Source organism: Lithobates pipiens, unplaced genomic scaffold (assembly GCF_037356315.1).
Source record: "Lithobates pipiens isolate NorthernLeopardFrog02 unplaced genomic scaffold, aLitPip1_a1.2 Scaffold_23, whole genome shotgun sequence".
Classification (NCBI taxonomy): domain Eukaryota; kingdom Metazoa; phylum Chordata; class Amphibia; order Anura; family Ranidae; genus Lithobates; species Lithobates pipiens.
The window spans coordinates 254,230,364-254,254,085 of NW_027507785.1; positions in this window are offsets into that span (position 1 = coordinate 254,230,364).

Consider the following 23,722-nt stretch of genomic DNA (forward strand, 5'->3'; position numbering starts at 1 on the left):
CCACTGCTTTCCATAGACAGCACGCTCCCTGGGGCTACATGTCCCATCATACACCTCAAGTCTTTCCTGATTGGCCCCATCACTGTCCCATTGGGTCCACAGCTATACCTGTCTCCTGGCTAAGCACAGCTGCTTCTTTCCCTATTGTAGCAGCTGCGAGGTTGGGGTTAGTGGACATACAGCAGAGCACCCGGCTACACACCTTTTTGGCTTTCCTGAGGCACAGAAGGCCGTAAACGCAATAATTCCTTGAAACATGGCCTTGAAGAAGTAGTGGGAGCTCAACATTTGTAATCGCTTTTCACTACTGAGAGAATACACTGTGTGCCCATAAAACCTTTGCCATTGGGCTCACAACTTAGACCACTCTAATGCCACGTACACACGACCAGACTTTTTTACAGCAAAGGTCCAACGGAACGAGTCAGTCGGACAATTTGATCATGTGTGGGCTCCATCGGACCCTTTGCTTGCCAAAAATCCAGCAGACTTTAGAAATAGAACTTGTTTTAAATTTTCCTGCCAGAACTCCGCCGGACCGAGAAATCCATTCGTGTATATGCTAGTCTGACAGACAAAAACAGACGCTAGGGCAGCTATTGGCTACTGGCTATGAACTTCCTTATTCTAGTCCGGTCATACGGCATCACGTTCGAATCCGTCGGACTTTGGTGTGATTGTGTGTGGCCAAGTCTGTTCAATCGAAAAGTCCATCAGGACTCCGTCGACAGTCCGTCGGAAAGACCGTCGGACCTAGTCCTTCGAAAAGTCCGGTCGTGTGTACGCGGCATAAGTAATTCTGCTCCATTTCAAGGATAAGGAATCTTTCCTCTGCCTGGCAAGACAACTAATATAGAACCCTTAGCTACCTCTGGAGAAAGCCTAGTTGGGAAAAGGCTGCCTTAGACTGTCCATTGAGTGTACTATTCTAATATACACAACTTGCAGATTAGTACTGCTGGAATTCAATAGGGATTCCATGGTATAACAGAAAGACACATTGGTTTTTCATAACCTTTTTCTGTAGAGGGATAATATACAGACACAATTCAATGTGACTGTAGATTGATATGCCTTTTTGTCTTTATGATGTAAGCTTAGATTTGTTATAAATAGTATCCTAAAAAAGATAAGTGACCATTATTCATTTGAATTGAATTTTCTTGAACAAAGAAAGCGCTCTACCCTATCTATAGTACCAAGGGAGACACTACAACGTCATGTGCACAAAAATATTAAATTGCCATTCAACCCAGAAATGTTCTTACAAGGATACTCTTATTGTTATGTATAATATACTGTATATTATCAGTTTAGGATTGCATTTTATTACATTAGTCATACCTAATATCTTAGCTATCCTGTGAGGTTTTGTTCTCATTTTAGGAACATTACATTTGGTTATGATAAATAAAGATGTATACACTGGCTTATTTTTTTTTATTTAATGGTATGCGACATGCAATTAAAGGATAACTTCACAGAATATGCGATACAAACAGTTACATACATATGAATGCTTATTAGTGGTATCTGCACTATTGGTGAATATTCTGAGGATAATAACACAAGTATAACTCTGATATGCAGGGTACCCGGATACCTATGAGGTGTGAGATTAAGGCTTCACCTTGTCGGGTTACCTGATCACTTATAGTACAACAGGTATTAGCCCCGGTACCCTTTTCGGGTATCCGTACATGGGGGAAGAGTATAGTGCGGTGGTCAGTTGGGGTTGATACATACCAGGTTTTGAGTTTAAAGGGGAGAAAGTGGATATAAAAGAGAAGGGAAAGGAGGAAAGAGATTTAGGGGGAGAAATGAGGAAGAAGGGGTGAAAGAAAAGAGGGGGAGGGGGTTTATGGGTGGAGGGGGTGAGAAGTCCACCCAGGGAGCGATGGTCACTCTTGGCTCAGTGAACCGTTTGATGATCATGGTTTGGAGCATGAGCCTCTGGTAATCAAGAGGGCCATGCTATATGTCGCGGAGGTATTCCTTTCGAGAAGCGAAACTGGGTCCAATAAAACCACCTGGTCTTATGTTCCTCAGATTTACCCCGGATCGTGGCAGTCAGGTCTTCCATTCGTTCAATGTCATTAACACTTGCGAACCATTGGGCCACAGTGGGAGCAGATTGCTGCTTCCATTGACTTGGAATGCAAGCTCTAGCAGCGTTGAGGAGGTGTTTAAGTAGAGATTTGTGGTAACGCTTTCTTGACATGGGGGTGAGGTTGAGGAGCAGAGCAACAGGATCGTTGGTTAGGGAGATGTCTGTGAACTTGTGGATGAGTCGTAGAACAGATTGCCAGAAAGTTTGTAGTATAGGGCATTCCCCAAAAAATTTAGGAATAGTGCCGGCTTGTCGCTCACAACGCCAGCAATGGTCAGATTGACCGGGGAATATTTTGACCAACACGGATGGTGTGCGATACCAGCGTGTGGTCAGCTTGTAGGAAATTTCCTGGTATTTGCTGAAAAGTGATGACTTATGGGCAAAGAAGTGTATGTGTTCCTTCTGTGGAGTGGTAAATGTAGTTTGTAAGTCTCTTTCCCATTTGGCTAAGAAAGGAGGGTCTGTGGAAGCTTGTATGTCCGACAGAGTTTTGTAGGATCTGGAAAGGGAGCCTCGAATTGGGAAAGAGCGCATGTTTGGGTAGGGAGCAGAGGAAGTGGGATAGCTGTCCGGCTCTCCAACTATCCAACGCAATGGGTGCCTGTTCTAATATTAAGGTCCCTGCGGGGATCCAGCCTGTGGGTCTTAGAAATTGGGATGCTCGTAGAAGCCCTTTCGGGGGCCTGCCTGGTAAAGGCCGGGTCGGACAAACCCGGGGGGAATCTAGGAGGACCAACGATTGGGGTCATGGGAGATGGGAAATTAGTCAAGGAGGAAAGGCGGAAAAAATCTTTCCATCTCGGCGAGTGAGGGGCCAATCAACGGGTGAGTAGTTACATGAGGTTCTAACCGCTTACCCGCCCAGGGCAGACCAGCCAATGGGGCCCGTGCCATCTCCTGCTCTAATGTGACCAAGAGTTTAAATTCCCCGTGACGTTTCTCATAATCTGAGAGTCCTTCAGGCAGGGGTGGACTGACAACTCATGGGGCCCTGGGCAATAGGAGATTATGGGGCCCCCAGGCAATCAGAAATTATGGGGCCACACAGTATACACACACACAGTATACAATCACACATTATACACACACACACAGTTTACAATCACACAGTATACACACACACACACGCACACATTATACAATCACACAGTATACACATACATGTTTTTATTGGTTGAGAAGGTCCTGGAGAGGTGGGGCAACTTTAATCTCAGGATTTTTAGACCAAAAGGATGTCAGTAAGGGACATTTCAGATACAGATGTAAAAAAAAACACAGATTTTTACATACTGTCCCTGGTTTTATGAGGCTGGCAACCCTGATGGGCCTCCTAGTGGCCCGGGCCCTCGGGCAGTGCCCGAGTGGCCAAATGGTCAGTCCGCCCCTGCCTTCAGGTGCCTTTTGCTGTCATGTGACTTTTACTGAGGAGTGGCTCCCGCCTGGCCACTCTACCAAACAGGGCAGATTGGAGTGCTGCAGAAATGGTTGTTCTTCTAGAAGGTTCTCCTCTTTCCACACAGAAATATTGGAGCTCTGTCGGAGTGACCATTGGGTTCTTTGCCACCTCCCTGACTAAGGCCCTTCTTTTTCTGGATGCACTGTACATGGTTCTAAACAAAGCATTTGTGTTTCTACACAGGCTCACTAGTGCCACTTGTAGAACTCAGTAAAGTAAAGGGGATAACTAAAGCAAGTAGTAGCATGATCAACTCCCCTCTCATATCTCATATGCTGCAAATATTAATGGTCCCTTTCCATCCTTGAGTTCATTTTTATTACTGCCTGAGGGAATGGGAACATTTCCTTGTCCTGCATCCCAACTTTAGAACTTGAGTATAAGGGACACTAGGGAGATCTTGACCTGCTGTGTATAGCATGCCAAGGCAAAAAGGGGATGTAGTTAAATAATGTAGTTTTAATGTCCCATTCACACTAGGAATTGCAAGTGAATCGCACAGGAACACTGTAATCCTGTGTGATTCACATGTAGTTATGAATAACCTGAAATCACACTGCACCGCACCAAAAGTAGTGCGTTTGTGACCAACGTTTGGGGTGTCATCAAATTTTAACTGACCCCTGCAGCAGATCGCAAAGGCATAGGGATCGGAATCTGTTACATGAAGTCATGTGGGAATGTGGCTCTCCTGCACTGCATTCATGCTAGAATGGGCCCTAATAGTTTGATTAGAGACAACAAAAAACTGACATAGGAATTGTCCAAAACTAACCCCTTCACACCTAAGGGTAAAACAAATCTAAATGCCTAAGCACAATTTTGCATTGCATTGCATATATCCAGTTCAACCAACAAAATGCGACCTGTGCTTTGCATTGTGAATGGTCCTGAATGGCAATCTTCTGGGACCTGTGATGTGCCCCAGGAGGCTTGGGGCGAAGAGGGAGAGGGGTGAAATTCTGCTTGGTATCCACTCCCCAACCCCCTTAAAAAAGTTCCAATTGCTAAAGAGGAAGGGTGGACAAGGCAAACAAGCAGAACTTCCCCTTTTGGGTGAAGTTACGCTTTAAGCTGACAATACACCAGTAGAATTTTGTTTGAATATTTGTGCAGAAATTCAGAGAAATCATTCATCAGAGCATTTTAGCTTGCCATTATTGAGTCAACTAATTTAATTTGAAAGCCCTTAAAATTCATCCTGAGCTGCTGCTTGAATGCAAACCCAAATGTATTAAACAAGTTTCTTGTGTGCCTGGAACTTGTGTATTACAAAACATATGCCCTCTTCCAAACAAAAATCATATTTGCAGTTAGAATTTTGTTTGTTGGGGAACATTTTTCAATCCTGCTCCTAATTTTTTCATCACTTTGGTCTAAAACAGTCATCAATTTGACCACACCAACCCTTAGAAAATTGTATATGGCCATCTTTACTAATGCTCAGGGTGTGCCAGTCAGACTCAGAGAGGTATCTGGTCTCATGTAGCCTTAATCCACAAGAATATCTTGTACATACTTCTGTAAATTCTGTTCAAATATAATGTCTAGAGCTGATCCTTAATGAAAAAGTGGGATTAAAATGAAAGAACTGGTAAAATAACAAAATGTAACTAACACGTTTGCCTAAATCCTTGCTATGGAAGATAGGAAAATATCCAGCCCAAGAATGAAAAAACTATGAGCCTCTTGTATGAATTTATTGGGTCTTCCAGCTTGGAGATTTACTACATTTGGTGGCTCTGTTACAAACAGAAGAATGTGTCCCTGCACAAGGAGAGAGAGCAGCGGTGACCAGTCTTTATTACATGAAACTCCAACACAAAAGTCCCCTGAGATAGAAATAGTTTTATACTCATGACTCTGTCAACCTTCATTCTGTTTCAATGCTGCAACCTCCAAGTCACTTTAGCATTTGATGAATGCCTGAGTCCACCAACCCTAATGACATAATAGGATGAAATGGTCAGCAGAAGGAGCCAGAGCATGTGCTAGGATAGACAGACATCATCGAAGAGTCTGGCTGATGCTGCAATGGTGTAATAGTAGGAGGCTGTTGGAGAAGTATGTGTTATAGTCCTCTTTTAGGATACTATAAAAGACCAAAATGACACTGTTCCCATTTAATGGACAGGATCCTCATATCAGCTATGTGCAAAATATTCCATGTGAGCTGTAAGCAGCCCACTTCGAAAATGCTAGACTAATAATGATCATCTAAAGTAACAATATGACTACATCAGGAAATAAATCCATTGAAGGGCAAATGAGTTCAACATAATTATCGTTTCTTTCAGTCTTTTATGAAAGTGCTAGCTTCCGTCTGCTGTCTGTACAACACTCAAATAAATTATTTTGGATCTCACGTGTATCTGAAAAAGCCCATTGTGACTCTGAATGATGAGTACTGTATTCTCCTGTGTAGAATAATGACAGATTGAATTCTATTAATAACAAATTACCTCTATAGATAGTTCTAGCATGGGACTATTCAAGCTGCACACATATTATACTTCCATTTATGAATGAACACCTCTTGTAGAGATAAGTGAGGTTGAATTAGGTGACCATTAAAATCGCAGGTAATGTCTCTGCCACATTGAGGCTAGGATCACATTGATGCAGTTGTGGTTGATGCACGTTTTGCAGTGCGACACAGCATGCACCGGGCAATGACGCCCCTTACCTTGTTAAAGGGGGTTTCCAGATTCTCATAAGCCCCCCACCTGTTGAACCCCACAACTACAGCCCAGGGTTGTGGGGAAGAGGCCCTCATCTACATGGGGAAAAGGTGCTTTGGGGCGGGGGGCAGAGCCCCCTTTCCCCAAAGCAATCTCCCATGTGGGTTTGTTATGGATTTGGGGGGCACGCCATTTCTTTTATTTTGTTGCAGGGTTCCCCTTCAAACAAATACCAGACCAAGAGGGCCTGGTATGAATTTGGGGGAACGCTATGTCGTTTTTTTCAGCCAGCAATCCTTTTTTTTTACATTCAGTTTTCAGCACCGAACTCCGCTGACAGCTAATGACTTATCGGTTGTTAAGGAGATGGTGGCTGCCATCCCAGCCCGCTCCTTAGCAACCCACTATATACAGTGTTTTTAAAGAGCAAAATAAAAAAAATGCAAAATGTATCAAAAACAGAACACTTACATTTCAGATGCAATTCTATTAAAATCTATTACACACAAAACGCAATCTGCTGCAGGAAAAAAGTCCCCGGATGCCAGAAGGTGCTGGGAAACTACACTAGGCATAAAGTACATCCGAAAAGTATTCACAGCGCTTAATTTTTTCTACATTTTGTTATGTTACAACCTTATTCCAAAATGGATTAAATTCATTATTTTCCTCAAAATTCTACAAACAATACACCATAATGGCAACATAAAAGAAGTTTGTTTGAAATGTTTGCAAATTTATTAAAAATAAAAAACGAAAATCACATGTACATAAGTATTCACAGGTTTTGCTCGATACTTTGTTAAAGCACCTTTGGCACCAATTACAGCCTCAAGTCTTTTTGAGTATGATGCTACAAGCTTGGCACACCTATTTTTGGTAAGTTTCTTCCATTCTTCTTTGCAGGATCTCTCAAGTCCCATCAAGATTGGATGGGGAGCATCAGTGCACAGCCATTTTCAGAACTCCCCAGAGATGTTCAATTGATTATCTTGGCTGTGTGCTTACGGTCATGGTCCTGTTAAAAGATAATCCTTGCCCCAGTTTGAGGTTCAGAGCTCTCTGGAGCAGATTTTCATCAAGGATGTCTCTGTACATTGCTGCATTCATCTTTCCCTTGATCCTGACTAGTCTCCCAGTTCCAGCCACTGAAAACATCCCTACAGCATGATGCTGCTACCACCATGCTTGGTATTGGCCAGGTAATGAGCATTGCCTGGTTTCCTCCAGATATGACGCTTGCCATTCAGGCCAAAGAGTTCAATCGTTGTTTCATCTGACCAGAGAGATTTGCTTCTCGTGGTCTGAGAGTCCTTCAGGTGCCTTTTGCCAAACTCCAGGTGGACTGTCATTTGTCTTTTACTGAGGAGTGGCTTCCTTCTGGCCTCTACCATACAAGCCTGATTGGTGGAGTGCTTCAGAGATGGCTGTTCTTCTCGAAGGTTCTCCTCTCTCCAAAGAGAAATGCTGGAGCTCTGTCAGAGTGACCATTGGGTTTTTGGGTTTTTGGTCACCTCCCGGACTTAGGCCCTTCTCTCCCAATCTCTCAGTTTGGCCGGGATTCTGGATTCAGAGCTGACACTCTGGCTGTGGAAGAAGTTAGCATCAACAAAGTGCAGAGGTGGCATTAATAGACCCCTGATATCTCCTTGAAGAGAACTTGTCACCAGCACTACGCTAGTACATAGGGGGACTTAAAATTAATAATAAATTAAATAAATTAAGTTTTAAAAAAGTAAAAATATTTTAAAAATGGAAGTATAATAAAATAAATAAAAAAGTAAAAGCCCCCTGGAAACAACACATATAAACGCAAACACATGCGCAGGAATACCAAAACAATGATTGCATAACACATATTAGGAATCACCTTATTTATGGCAGGGAGTCACGCTGTTGGAATATCATTAAATATAAGAAAACAAGGGCTGTCTCAGCCTCCCAGGTTTCAGCTTTATTAATTCATTTTCATGGTAGACCATCGATTACATGTTTTAACCTGCTGAAAATTGATTGTAATGAGATATATTGCTGCCTATTAAATTACAATATTAGCTCTTAAGGCACATAACATATTTCAAACTTTCCCCATAGGGAGAGAGACTTTCAATTCAATTAGATGAGTCTAGCATGTTATTGTATATAGCTTTTTGGAAAATCTCTTGTTTTTTCAAACATGCAGAGAGATGTAGGGATGGAAGATTAGTATGCTGAGATGTAGGAGGTTACTATGTGAGAACCTGAGAATTTTTTAGACCATAATGGCTATACTTAGGGGTATTATTACTCAATGCCTAAACACTGCCATTTACATTATCCACCAATATCTGTTGGCTGTGTGTGTGGCTTGTGCTCCTGGTGCCCATAAACAGTATTTGGCATTGATCAACATTATCACCATCTGTAAATTGTCAGGGTAGGTGCTACCAAAGATGCGTATCCTGTTGTGGTTTTATTGCAGGGTATAGTCCAAAAACCCTATATTATTATTCATTCTGTATGTTAAAGTGTGCACCCAACCAAAATGGTTAAACTTGGTTTGGATAGAATGAAGAAGTTATAGAAGTCCTTTTTAGCTTTTACTGCTGTTTGGCGCACCATTTGATGTATTTCTTTAAAAATCTGCAACAGATACAGCAGTAAAAAGATGATTGGGTTCTAGATTTCTCTTTCAGTAAAATTGAATGCTTAGTTGCAATTAAAGACTTTCTTTCACTTCCTGTCTGATAAAACCCTTGGTTTTATCAGGAGGACCAGGACCATGGAGTCATAACATACTTCTGGACTGGAACCTCGAACCACGTGACCTCAGTACCTTAAGTACCCTTTCCCAGAATACACAGCGAGACAACGCACCCACTGATTGGTTCCGAGAAAGATTGGCACCCAATGCGTTCAACCAGACTGCGTTCCAATGTCTGCCAAAGGTGACACCCACACCTATTGGCAGGCAGAACACAATACAGTCCAGCCAAACTGATACTGAGACCATAATTTACTACAATTAACCCTAAAACCCAACTATGGTCTTAGGAAAATTTAAATTGACAAAAAAAATTGCGCGTGCTCTTCAGGAGCCCGGTGCTACATATATATAGGACCTCAAGGTCCAAAATAGTGTCTAACTTGCATGATGATGAGAGGAGAGGTGAAGACTCCTTTCATGCACAGACTGCAAGATCTGGTGAAAAAGGTGTTTGATATTAAGTGATTGGGTCATTGCTATATTTAATTATCTAATGGACAAACTGGAAACATCTCTAATATAGGCCCCTAGAAGCACAACCTACAGTCTCGATCAAACTCTGGAATGTCTTATGATGCAATAGTTTTGTTTTTTTTACTAAAGAAAGAGCTGATGTAGAAAGCCTGGGGGAAAGGATTCTTTACAATTTGATAATATTATGATCCATGTCCTGCTGGAGTTGTCCCAATATACCCTAGGGATAAAGGCCTTGCTGGAACTGCTATTGACAAAAATTTTGGAGCCATGAGCTACCAACAAATGGGGCCTCAGTTTTATGTAGGGACAGATATAGATAGACATAAAGATGGACAATCCTCTCAACTGCAGTATCCCTTTCAACTACCTAAGGTTTGCTGCACAGAACTTTGCTTTCTGTCCAACTGGTTGGAAGGATGCTCCATATTTTTGTTTTTAGATTATACATGTTTCATTACAGGTTCTGCATTATAAAACTTTACCACACCAATTCTGGCTTGCTTGCATGCATTACTATGCCTTCTGTTTACTAGTGTGACCTACCTGGCACCCCTTGAATTCCCAGGCCATTTTTAACACTGTATTATCAGGACTATTATTGTCAATCTAGTTCAGCCCTGGTAGCTTTGGGTTAACTCATTATTTAATTACCATTAGGCATCTAGGCCCCCATCCTTTCCAAACTATATTTCCTCCCTTCCTTACTTCTTTAGCTTTCCAAACACACACATCTTTTTTTCTCTCTTCTTATCTTTTCTTTTTCCTCATTCTCCCTCCTATTTTCCTTTCTCCAGCTAGCCTTCCACACTCCTGCTTCTTTTTCTTCCAACCTGTCCTACAGCCTCATCGTATAAATGTCTGAGCTTTATTTTTCCTAGAACAGTCTTTCAGGGGCCCATGCTACAGATCCACAAGGACATACAGTACCCTTATTTTTAAAGGCACAATTGTCCAACAGATGGTTACACTCGTAAAAGCTTCTTCCCCCAGTGAGAGTTTTCCATCAATGTAAGAGGGCTATGTTTTATTCTGCTACAAACCACATATATATTCCCTCTTGTTTCTGAGATCAAGTTTGGAATTAAAACGATTTTAGACCATTCCCCACTGACTTGCAAACTAGCACAGGGTAAAGACTCCCCCGAGATTTTTACTGGAGACAGTGGAGAATGAATCTCTCTTACTGTATCCCCTATAGAAACCACAAATACAAACAGAAATTCATGCATTTTCTCAGTCAACAATGCAGCTGAAACTAACCAACGTATTTCCTGGGAAAATCATAAATGCTATCTTGTCAATTGGGGACTCAGGGGCCAAAGGAATGCCAGGCACAAGTTAATGTAATTTTAGACAAAAATAACTCACTTAAACAGATCCCTCAAACTACATCAAGAACCCTAGAATTAACTACCCAGGGAGAGAATAATTTGTTAAATAGCAAAGTTAAGGCTCAAAAGACAAAATACAAAACATTATACTATGAGCATAACAATAAGCCCCTGTACACACGGTCGGAGATTTCGACAACCAAATCCGTCGGATTTTGTCCGAAACTGTTGCATACACACGGTCGGACTAAAGGCCCATACACACGATCAGACTTTTTGACAACAAACATGCAAATTAGCTGTTTTGGAGCAACATCCAACCGTGTGTACGCTCCATCGGACAAACTTTTTTGGTTTTCATCGGACTTTTGTTGGCTGTGCGAACGGACAAACTTTCTGGCAACAAAAGTCAGATGGAGCAAAGTCTGAACGTGTGTACAGAAAACCATAGGACTTTTGTACAAAGTACAAACAGGCATGCTCAGAACCAATGCAAAAGATCAGACAACAATACAGAAGTTGACCAAAGGTGATGGTAAAGAGCAGAAAAACCACATGATTTGGTGAAAGTTGGCTGAAAAAGTCCTGCTGTGTGTATGCAATACAAGTTCAGGGCCGACGCCCTTTGTACAAAAATCCAAGGGAAAGTTTGTACAAAGTCCTATTGTGTGTATGAGGCTTATGTTGTCGAAAAATCCAATCTTTCAGAACGTGATGACGTAATTTCGTTACGATGGGACTACATTCAGGCTAGTAGCCAATAGCTTTGATGTAGGAATTTGATCTTTTTTTTTTTAATCTTTATTTAAATTTTTTCCATACAAAAAGTATAAAACATAGTATACATATACATATGCATCCTACTACCCCCCCCCCCCCCCCCTATAGCCCTACTACCTCTTCATATTTCTTCGTTGATTTAAACAGTTTCCATTGCTTCCATTTCTTTCGAAATTTCTTTTCCCCGCTCTCCTCATCCTCTTCCCATCCCTCCATTCTATACATGTCCTCTACTTTACCTATCCATTCCCTCAATTTTGGGGCTTCCGCCTGTCTCCAGTTTTTTGGTATCAAGCTCTTTGTTACGTTTATTAGGTTTCCTATGAGGCCTTCTTTGTACTTTTGAGTTGGGGTGTCTGTACCGTGGAAAAGACATGTCCATGGGTTTTCTAGTACCTGAGTTCCTGTTATTATTTTTATTAAAGTTAATGTTTCTCTCCAATAATTTCTAATTTTTGGGCATTCCCACCAGATATGTGCCGCAGTCCCTTGCTGTCCACACCCTCTCCAGCACCTCCCGAGTTGCTCTTCCTGATATCTCCTCATCTTGTCTGGTGTCCTATACCATCTAGCAAGGCTTTTATAATTCATTTCTATTGTATTAAGATTTTTCGATGTCCCGTGTGTTAAGTGTAAGATTTTTTCTAAATTCTGTTTCTCCCCTCGTGGCCCTATTTCTTCTTCCCACTTTTTTATATATATAGGTACCTCCGTCTCGTCCACTTCTCCCAGCATCTTGTATATCTGTGAGATATTTACTCTTATTATTTTCCCCTCACATATCCGCTCTAAGGCGTTAAGGTCTGTTCCACTTCTCAGTGGTTGTGGCAATGATGAGACAAAATGTCTGAGCTGGAGGTACCTCCATCCGTCTATATCCATGTACTCCTGTAGTGTTTCTAACGTGTTTATTTTACCCGCATTTATTATGTGTCTCAATTGAATATCTTCTCTTCTAATCCAGTGTCCTCCCATAGTGCTCTTCCCCGGTGGAAATAAATTATTTTCTTTTAATGCCATTAGTGGAGAGTTGTATTTCCACTTGTTATGCTTATGAATTCCATCCCATATTCTAAAAACGTTTTTTGTGAGTGCAAGTGTTGTTGGTCCGAGTGATCTGTGTTTTGGGGGTATCCAAATTTCCTTTCCTAATCGTGTCTCTGCAGCGCTGTGTTCTATTGCCACCCATCTTTTTTCATTATCTAATTTTGTCCACTCCACCACCCGTGTTAATACTATAGATTCGTAATATTTCTTAAAATCCGGTACTTTTAGGCCTCCCCTCTCTTTTCCCAGTTGTAATACCTTTAAGGCTATTCTAGGCTTCTTATTTTTCCAGATGAGCTTGGTTATTAGACGTTTAATAGTATTAAAGTAGACTGGGGGAATATATATCGGTAACATCTGTAACTTATATAATATTTTTGGTTGTATGATCATCTTAAGGGCATTTATCCGGCCAAACCAGGACAATGGTTTCGTCATTATTTTTTTTGTGTCTTCTCTTACTTCGTCCAGTAGGGGGATATAGTTTATCTCATAGATTTTCTTTATTGAGGCTGCCAGCTTTATACCTAAATATTTAATTTCCTTTTTCCATAGGAAGGGAAATTTGCCCTTGATATCCTGTTCTTCCCCACTGCTCGTGCTGACACTTAAAACCTCTGTTTTTTTTAAATTTATTTTAAAATTTGATAGATCTCCATATTGCTCGATACTCTTTACCAAATTTGGCATGGAGATTCTAGGTTTTGTCACATAAAATAGGACATCGTCCGCAAATGCGGCTACTTTATGAACCTCTTCCCCCAGCTCAATTCCTCCTATATCGGGATTTTTCCTCACTGTCTCCAGCAGTGGTTCCAAAGTCAACACGAACAGTATGGGTGACAGTGGGCAACCCTGTCTAGTCCCATTGTACATTCTAAAGGGGTCAGACAAGTTGCCGTTTACCCTTACCACTGCCATTGGGCACTCATAGAGTGTCTTTATCCAACTCAGGATTCGGATACCAAATCCCATTTCTTTCAACGTGCCCAGCATAAATCCCCAGTCTACTCGGTCAAATGCTTTTTCTGCATCTATTGACAAGAGAAGACTGGGGATTTTGCTCTCTTGGGCTTTCTGGAGAAGCAATAGTGTCCTCACTCCATTATCCCTTCCCTCTCGGCCCCCCACGAACCCCACTTGATCTGGGTGGACCAAGTTCGGAACTATTTTTTTCATTCTAGTAGCTAGTATTTTTGCGAATAATTTTATGTCGGTATTTAATAATGAGATTGGTCTATAGTTTGAACATATCATACCTTCCTTCCCTTCTTTCAATATTGTGGAGATAATTGCTAGAGAGGCTTCCTTACCCAGTCCGTATTTTATATCTAGGCCGTTAAAATATGCACATAACCTTGGTGACAAAATTTCCCCAAATTTTTTATAATATTCTATTATATAGCCGTCCGGGCCCGGGCTTTTCCCTCCTGTTGTTTCTTTTATTGCTTGGTTTACTTCGGATGTTGTTATAGGAGAATCCAATTCCTGTACTATTTCCTGTGATAGTGTAGGGACCTTAGCGTTTATTATATATTCTTTGATTTTCCTCTTTCTAATATTCTCTTGCTGCTCTGTCTCCTTTTTTCTCACCCAATATAATTGCTCGTAGTATTCTCTAAATACCTCCGCTATATCTTCAGTCTTATATTTGATCTCGTTTTTTTTATCTATTATTTTCTCAATATAATTTTTTGCTTTCTTTTTCCTCAATATCCTAGCTAAACTCTTGCCATTCTTGTTTCCCAAGAAATATCGCTCTTTCGTTATTTTATGATATTCTCTCCTTACTTCTTGCTCTATTGTTTCCTCCAGCTCTAGTTTTTTTATAGCTAGATTCCGTTGTAGCCCCTGTATCTGTCCCTTTCCATTTTGTTTCTCTATTTTGTGTTTTAATTCTAATCTCCTAATTTCTTCTCTTAATTCCTTTACCTTTTTATTCCTTTCTTTTTTTCTTTTTGCCCCAAGTGAGATATATATTCCTCTTATGTAAGCCTTATGGGCCTCCCATAGTATGTTCTCCGCCATCTCGTCCTTCCCATTTGAGGCAAACCTTTCTTATTGTTTCCTCTCCTTCTACGTCTAATAGATCTTTATTTAGTTTCCAGGTAAACGGGGGTTTCTTTACCTCTGGGATTTTAATTCTCATGGTTACAGGTGCGTGGTCCGACAGAGTCCTAGTTCCGATGTCCGTATCTACCACTTCCTCCAATAGCTGATGTTCCACCAGCCAATAATCTATCCTGGTGTACGTCCCATGCACGGGGGAGTAGAACGAATAATCTCGTTTCTTCGGATGTTGTATTCTCCACACATCTATCAGCTGTAATTCGGTCATCCATTGTTTAATTACATTTCGCTGCATGTTCGCCGTCTCCCGTGCATGGGACGAACTATCCAGTCTCGGATTTATCGGAAAATTCAGGTCTCCTGCCACTATCACCCTCCCCTCCTTAAATTCCCAAAGTTTTCCCAGTATCTTTCTCAGATAAGTTATTGGATTCTTATTCGGGCTATATATATTTGCCAAGGTATATTTTATTCCCCATAGTTTTCCTTTTAGAAACAGGAACCTCCCTTCCGGGTCTCCCATCCTGCCCTCTACTATAAATTGGATATCCCGGCCTATCCCCACTGCTACCCCCCTTGTTCTACTTGAGACTGAGTCTCCATAGAACCAGGTCGGGTATCTTGGGGAGTACAGTCTAATTTTACTTTCATGGGTTAAGTGCGTTTCCTGCAAGAACACGATCTCTGCATTAAGTTGCTCCAATTCTCTTAGTATCTTAAACCGTTTGTTAGCTACATTTAGACCTCTCACATTATACGACACACAGTTTACCATTGTCATGTTGGAACCCAAATAATGCCCTTTACTCGAAATCTTGAGCTATAGGTTATTCTCCTCTCTCCCTCCCCCCCCTCCTCCCCCGCCCCCCCCACCCTCCTCTCCCACCCCCCCACCCTCATCCCCCCCATGGCCCATCTCCGGGCCTCTTGCATCCAACCTGGATATATCCCCGTCCTGGTGTCTGCACCTCTTCCCTTGAGGTGGAGACCCCAACCCGGCGCCCCGTGTGCACCTCCCCGGGTCCTGGGATCCCGGGGTGGGCCCTAAAGAGAGAGACCCTTCCCCAGACCCCCCCACCCCCCCCCCCAGTAAACAGCTTCCACCACCTCAATGTACTTCCATAACTTTAGAGCAGCCTTTTTACTACTTCTTCCCTCCCCCCCCTCCCTATACCCCCCGCCACCCCCCCTCTCCCCCCGGTAGCTCCTCTCTTATTAACCCTTCATACTCTTTTGGAATTGGTATCTGTAGGTTTTTACAAAAGTCCTGTATGTCTTCCAAAAATCTCAACCTTACTGTCTTCCCATCTCTGTGTACTATTAATGCTGCGGGAAATCCCCAGCTATATCTAATGTTTAGTTCTCTTAGTTGATCCAGCAGTGGTTTGAGCTTTCTTCTTCTTATTAGGGTCTCCGCTGATAAGTCCGCAAACACTTGTAAAGTCTTTTGTTCGTACTGTAGAGGAGGTCCCTTCCTAAGATTATTCCATATTTTTTCTTTGTCTGAGTACTTATGGAACTTAATAAGCACATCCCGTGGCATGTCCTCTTTTAGCCCAGGTGGTTTCCTCACTCTGTGTACTCTATCAATTTTTATCTTTTCTGCCTCTCCTCTCTCCAGTAGGGGGTTAAATATCCTCTTCATTTTTTCCTCCAGATTTTCTCCATTTTGCTCTGGTATAGCCCTTATCTTCAAATTTTGGCGCCTATTTTGGTTTTCTTGCGCCTCCATTTTATAACAACATTCTTTCTGTTGTCTTTGCAGCTCTTTCATTTGTGTTTTTAGCCCAGCTATCTCCAGTGTTTGTCTCTCCGCTTTCTCTTCTACCTCTTCTACCCTTTTTAACAGATGTCCCAAATCCATACGTACGTTGGAGACCTCACTTTTTATCAGGTTTTCCATTCTCTCGAACATTGCTAACATATCCAACTTAGTAGGCATTAGGGATTCACTCCTCAGATCTTCCCCCTCTGTAATCTCCGTCTCTATTCCCATGTTCTCCTGTATCTTTTCTCCTTGGGCCACCTTTAATTTAGCTGCCTCTTTCCTTGCGCCTTTGTTTACCTGAGCTGTTTTTTTTTCCATACTGGGACTTCTGGTGTTCCCTTCTTTAGTTGTTAAATATTTCTGGATTGAGCTTGCGTTTGCACTTGAATTTAAACTTTCTCTGGGGGTTTTGGGTTCTGTTACTTTTTGGGATCGGCCTTTCATTATTTCTTTTGGGCTCACACCCCCTCCGGCTTACCCCTCTCCCGTGTGCTTATCCCTCTGGGATTTATAATATATTCCTCCTTCCCCTCCTCCTTTCCTTGTGTATGTTTCCAGACAAAAAAAAGAAGGGAGAGACCTCTCTTTGATAGTCGATATCTCTGTTCTATGCGAGTGCAATAGATGTATATACGTGCTCATGGGTTACCCACAGATGTGTTCAAGCTCAGTATGTCTCTCATGCAGATTACTTCTTTAAACCGTCTCCCCCCTATTTTTTTTTTTTTTTTTTGAGCTATTGAGCTATTGCTTAATATCCATTAATATATATTCCATAGATAATATGCCAGGGGAGACTTACTTCAAGCTGGTATTTTTAGAAAAGCAGCACAGGAAGGAAAAAAAAACAAAAAAAAACTTCGTTTATCTTCACATATCCTAGAGAAGATTTAATGACAGTCCTTTTTTCTCCCACAGGTTCTTAACTTTGCTCATTTATTCATATCAATACAGTTGCTATATGAACATTGTCTCTGCATGTATTAGTGCATGCATTAGTGTCACCAATAAGCATTTTTAACCTTCACTGTATATCTCACAAGCACTTGTTCTGTCTTGCTCTTGAACATCTCAAGGGTTAATTATCAGACATGCAAACAGCTTTAGCGTCCAAGAAGGGGGAGGTAGAGAGGGCAGAGGAATGGATACACAACACAACAGGTCTCACAGCCGACAGATAAGGGACGGGATCACCTATTATCCTGTCAGCTTCAGTCCTCCTTATCAGGGGGGAGAGCTGCCCTCTCCAGCTGCCGCTGACTTTTTCACTGTGTCCAAGTCACTTTGTGCAAGTCGTCTCGTCCCGGAGGGAGAGGGAGGGAGGGAGGGGAGGGGGGGTTACTCTCACCAGCTGCAGTTGATCTCCTGCTTACATCTCCCGTCCGGAGGTTGTACGGCCGCTCTCACCTGCCACTACCGCTCTCCACAACAGTCTCAACCTGCTCTGGGGGGGAGACAGATCGTCCTAATGAGGGGCCTCCACGCTGTGTCCCCGGTCTTCCATCTGGTTCCTCCACCACCGTGGATAGCAGTCTCTCTCAGCCCTCACGGCCGCCGCGTCAGGCTCCTCCCCCAACGCTCTGGCGTCACATCACTGCCTTCACCAGGGCTGCTGTAGGATGTAGGAATTTGATCTGAGCATGCGTGGCACTTGGTCCGATCAAAATTCTCTATACATGATCGGAGTATGTCCGATTGAACCAGTTGGTCGGAAAATATTTCCAACAAGTTGGAAAATTGGGTCCGACGGATATTCCAACGGAATCAGTCCGATGCATACCACACACAGTCGGATTATCCGACAACACGGTCCGATAGGACACATTCTGACGGATTCTCCGATCGTGTGTACAAGGGCTAAGACTTCATCAGCACTCTATTCCAATAATTTACACTTTTATTAGTGTAATGTCATATTCTTCAAGTAAGCCGATGTTTAAGGCCATGTAGGGAACCTTCCTCCCCTGCTGACTAATGTATTCATCCAGGCCCCCTGTACTTGATCTTTGAATAATAATAAAGATTTAAAAAATACATTGGGGTACATTTTATCCCACTGATACCAACGATGTGGAGTTTATTTTATTCCATTGATACCAATAGTGAGACTTTTTATCCCACTAAAACTAATTATATTTATTTTTGTTCCCCATTGATGCCAATGATGGGGTTTATTTTATTTCTCTGATACCAACAATGTGGAGTTTATTTTCTCCCATTATGATGGGGTTTATGTTGTACTTCAAATTATTGTTTAAAAGCTAAAACTTTAGTGAACTACACCTAATAATGACAACCTTTATTAAACAGTACAGCACTGCTCCACTCCAAAGTGTGGATTTTGGGGGCCTTGTGTTGACATTGACTTCCAACCTTGGTTGTAGCAATGTGCCCCCCTGGAATATAATCACAAGGGAACAACCTCATGCACTTCCAGCAACTGGTCAATGTCCTCATGAGGTAATAAACAGTGTAGCTGAATCAAGATAGCCTTGTAGTCCACTGTCAACAGGTTAAAAAAAGAGCTATCATTCTACAACAACTATCCTTCCAGTCCTGAATGGAAGCCTGTAAAGAGGCACATGCAGCCTCTATGTCAGGAAAAGCAGCATTGATACTCATTTTTTGGCACATAGTAAAGATCTGTGGTAGCCAGTTGAAACATGGGAGGTTCCTTAATTATCATTCTGAACTAAAGACATTCTCTTGTTGCACTACTGACAAAGCTTGAGTCACTAATCACTCATCCCTCATCTCAAGGTCACATTTGGGTTTTACCATGATGGTAGTTTCTCTTGGTTTCTGTCTAACTTCCACTGGACACACAATTTCCTGCAGAGGAGGTAAGGTCATTCCATGGTAAGGTGGAAGACATACCACCCCCCAACCTTTCCATCTCTTTGTCATTCTTTGTCTGATGGAAACAAGAAGCATTAACAAGTCTTTGTAGGTGACTCCACATCAATCAGCTCACAGAGGTTATGTTTGTTTCCTTAAGCAGCCATGTAACATCTAGTTCTCAGCAGAATTCATGCCTAATACCACTGAACTTTCTCGAGAGGTGGATGTTTAATTCACCACAATACCAATATGCTCAATATTCTGAATACATACCTATAGGGTCTTGTGGAAGTTTGGCACCATGACCTATATTTGGGTCACCTCCCATTTTGGGGTAAAATATTATACTTGTTTGATAAATTGGTGGAAGATAAGAACTCAAATGAACCTCAAATTACAGTGCTATCCATGTTGCCAGACTCTAATAAACAAAATTAAAGTTAATTAGACACTTTATCACAGTGGCTCATTCTGTGATAGACAGGCGTTGGCGCCAGCCAGCGGGGTAGGGGGCTCAGTGTAATTTCTGTGCTGTAAATCCCTCAAGGGAATGACCATAAATTGGGCTTCATACAGGGTGGAGCTACAGCACAACAATGGCAGAAGTGCCTTGTTTTTCATAATGTCAGTTTCACCACAGCACTGTAGTCTGAGCTAAAAAAAAGCAGTACATTTTTCAGAGCAGCAGTTTGTAATGTGAGCCATCACAACACCACTTGTGTCATTTCAATAATGTTGCTTGAATAAAAAATTGGTGCATCCACACTGTGTAATCAGCACGGCTCTCTGGAGTGAACAGGTACTTACTATTATAAATGAATAGACAGCACTGTTGGGGCTGTGTGATAGGTCTGGGAGAGGGGTGGGGGCTCAGTGTGAGTGCTGTGCTGTAAATCCCTCAAGGGAATGACCATAAATTGGGCTTTGTACAGGGGTGGAGCTACAGCACAACAATGGCAGAATAACAAATTAATTTTATTTATGAACAACTGCATGGCTATTAACAGGACCAAGTGCTATGCACACCGGGTCCTGAGGGGGATTTATAGCTGACATTTAGCCACAATGGTGTAGTGGTTAGCAATTTCACCTAGCAGTAAGAAGGGTCGCTGGTTCAAATCCAAACCATGACACTACCTGCCTGGAGTTTGCATGTTCTCTCTGTGCCTGAGTTAGTTTTCTCTGTGCACTCCGGCTTCCTCCCACACACCAAAGACATGCAGGTAGGTTAATTGGTTAATTGGCTTCTGTCCAAAATTTGCCCTAGTATATAAATGGGGAACTTGGATTGTGGGCTCCTTGAGGGTAGGGACCGATGTGAGTGTGCAATGTACAGTGATGGGGACAATTGTAGACACTCTTGAACTGGATGGACTGGTGTCTTTATTCAACCTTACTAACTATGTAACTATGTAACAACACTTACCTGTAATGAAGAATGTTTAGGAGGCAGCTGGATCCTGGAGAAATCTTTATTGCAGGCCTGACCTGTCCTCTGTCTGTCTCTGGACTTCCGGTTAACAGCTTCAGGTCCTCAAGCAGAAGAGCAGCACAAATGGTCCGCTGGGAACACATCCACTCTTTTCTTCTCCTCCACTGAAAAAAGTTATTTCACTGATTACACCTGTAGCACCGTCTGTGAATGGGGGAGAGAATACTGTGATCAGACTCTCCTCTATTCACAGATCATGTCATCAAAGAACTTTTCTCAATAGAGGAGACAGAAGCAGGTGTCCCTGTCAGATCATCTATACTGCTGGTCTGCCTGAAGACCCAAAGCTGTTAACCATTGCAGCACCACAAAGAGACAGGAAGAGGACAGGGCAGTCCTGCAATGAAGCTTTTCTGCAGAATGCATCTGTCTTCACAAACAGGACATCATTTCAGGTAAGTGACTAAAGCTATGGAGATTTTTTTTTAGCTAAACTTCAACTTGAAACCTGTAATAGTACTTCTTCTTTACATCCCTACACTGTTTAAGTACAGACTGGTTGCATGGATAGTAAAAAGGGGGCAAATTATCAATGACGCCTATGACAGCGCTAGGCCCTGCCACTGGGTGAGTATAAGCAGAAAACACACAGAATTTGCACTAATTCAGAGTGTTTGGCTCCAAAGTAGTGTCTCTGAGTAGAAAAAAGTTGGGTATTCCGTTTTCTGTGGATTTCGTAATCCCAGATCAGGGTCTGGAGCTTGAAGGCTTTAAAGTGTCTTGGGTGGGATGAAGCATTCAATCCTGTGTTCAGGTCTTATTAGAGAACTTCTGGCTGTGTGAGTATATAGGTGTGCACACTCATTTTAAGGAAGGCTTGTCCATAGCTCGGTGCTCCAGCCAGGATTCAGGTGTGCCCTGAAAGGAGGCAGATGTGTGCTCCCATTTGAAGAGAGAAGAAGTGATCTACTCAAGAGACAGCACTTCTTGTTGGAGGTAATCCTTACTAGGGATGAGCCTGGTGTTCGATTCAAACCCATGTTCGAATCAAACATCGGCCGTTCATCCGTTTGTTGAAAACAGAACTTTGTGGGCTGTTTGCATCAAATTCGTGTGATACGAACGGCCCACGATGCACTGCACCAGTTGCAGTGCATTGCTGGCTGATGATTGGCCAAGCATGCACTGTGACCATGCATGCTTGGCAATCACAGCGCCGGCAGCGAGGAGAGCCATAATTGGCCACAGGTTGGATGCCTGTGGCCAATTATAGCTCAGGGTGTTTAGTACACGCCCCACACTATATAAGGCCGCCAGCGCGGCGGCCTTGTGTAGTGTGTTGCGGCGTTCATAGAGAGAAGGATAGGCAGGGACAGTGTCAGCTGTGCTTTACTTCTTTAGATACTACTGTTACAGTGAGTGTAGTGTTCAGGGAGAGAGCAGGATAGGCAGGGACAGTGTCAGCTTTGCTTTGCTTCCTAACCTAGCGCTGTTGCAGTGGGTGTAGTGTGCCTCCTGCACAGCATACACCTGAATCTACCCCCTCCCCCCCCCATTGCTGGTGTTGTGTAGTTGATTTGTGCAACACAGGCATCTGCCTAATATTCAGTCAGTGTAGTGTGCCTCCTGCACAGCATACACCTGAATCTACCCCCTCGTTGCTGGTGTTGTGTAGTTCATTTGTGCAACACAGGCATCTGCCTAACATTAACATAACATATTTTGGGTGCGGGGTTCCCCTTAATATCTATACAAGACCGAAAGGGGCTGGTAATGGGCTGCGGTACAGGGGTGATGGGGTAGCCATGCCATTTTTCTCAAAGATTTTCCTCCATGTTGCCAGGACAAGACATTACATTAATAATTACTTAATTAATGCTTTAATAGCCGCAAGCATTTTTAAATTGCTTTTTTTCCTTTACAAATGTCATTTTGTGCAGGGACTGTTCTAAACATGGGAAACACATGCCACTTCACAGGCATACTTTAGACACCCCCCAGGTACAATATTTAAAGTAATATTTCACACTTTTTTTAACTTTATGCATTATTAAAATGACTGCTCCAGAAAAAACGTCAGTTTTTAAAACTTCTTTTTGTATTGATCCATGTCCCCTGGGGCAGGTCCCGGGTCCCCAAACCCTTTTTAGGACAATAACATGCACATTGACCGTTATAATTAGCACTTTAGATTTCAAACATTTGCATCCATTGTAATTAATAGGGTTCTAACGTTCGTGCGAACTTTCGGTCCGTTCGCAGGTTCTGGTGCGAACCGAACAGGGGGGGTGTTCGGCTCATCCCTAATCCTTACCGAGAGGACTGAAGAATTCAGGATGGCTAAGCACATCTGGGAGACTGAGAAAGCTGAGGAGACTAAGCAAGTCCAGGTGACTGAGGGAGTCTTAGTGGAGTAAGATAGCTCGGGCTATCAGGAGAACCCTTCCTGAGAGGCCAGAAAGTGGGCCTGTGCTTCAGGAAGCAGCAAGTAAATGTTTACACTGACCAGGCTCACACCTGGAGTTATAGTGGCTGCAGAGAGCAGCAAGCAAACCCTATTGAGTCATGGACTGGGAAGGTCTGCAACCAGGGCTGCTGTTGGAAACCATGAGGCCCCTTAAAGCCAACCTAACAGGGCTCCTCCAAATAAACACAGTTTACTATGCTTCAGTTATGAATGAACACAGTGAGTGATTGGTACATATTGCTAATTGTGTTCATTCAGGAAAGGAAGTGGCTGGTCTTGCCTGGGTCCCATACAGGAGGGCCAGTGGTACCTCCTTATTCATGGCCCTATCTGCAACTAAAGGCTGACAGCCAGGATAGACAGTCTGAGGGACCACTCCAAAGCCAAAAGCTAAGGTTCAGGGTGCAAGTATTGGTGCTGCTGATGAGAGAGTGAGATGGCTTAGCATTTTCTGTTCCTGTTCCTGCTGTGTGAAGCTGACACCCCTTAATGGGAAACCTGTTGTAAGGACAT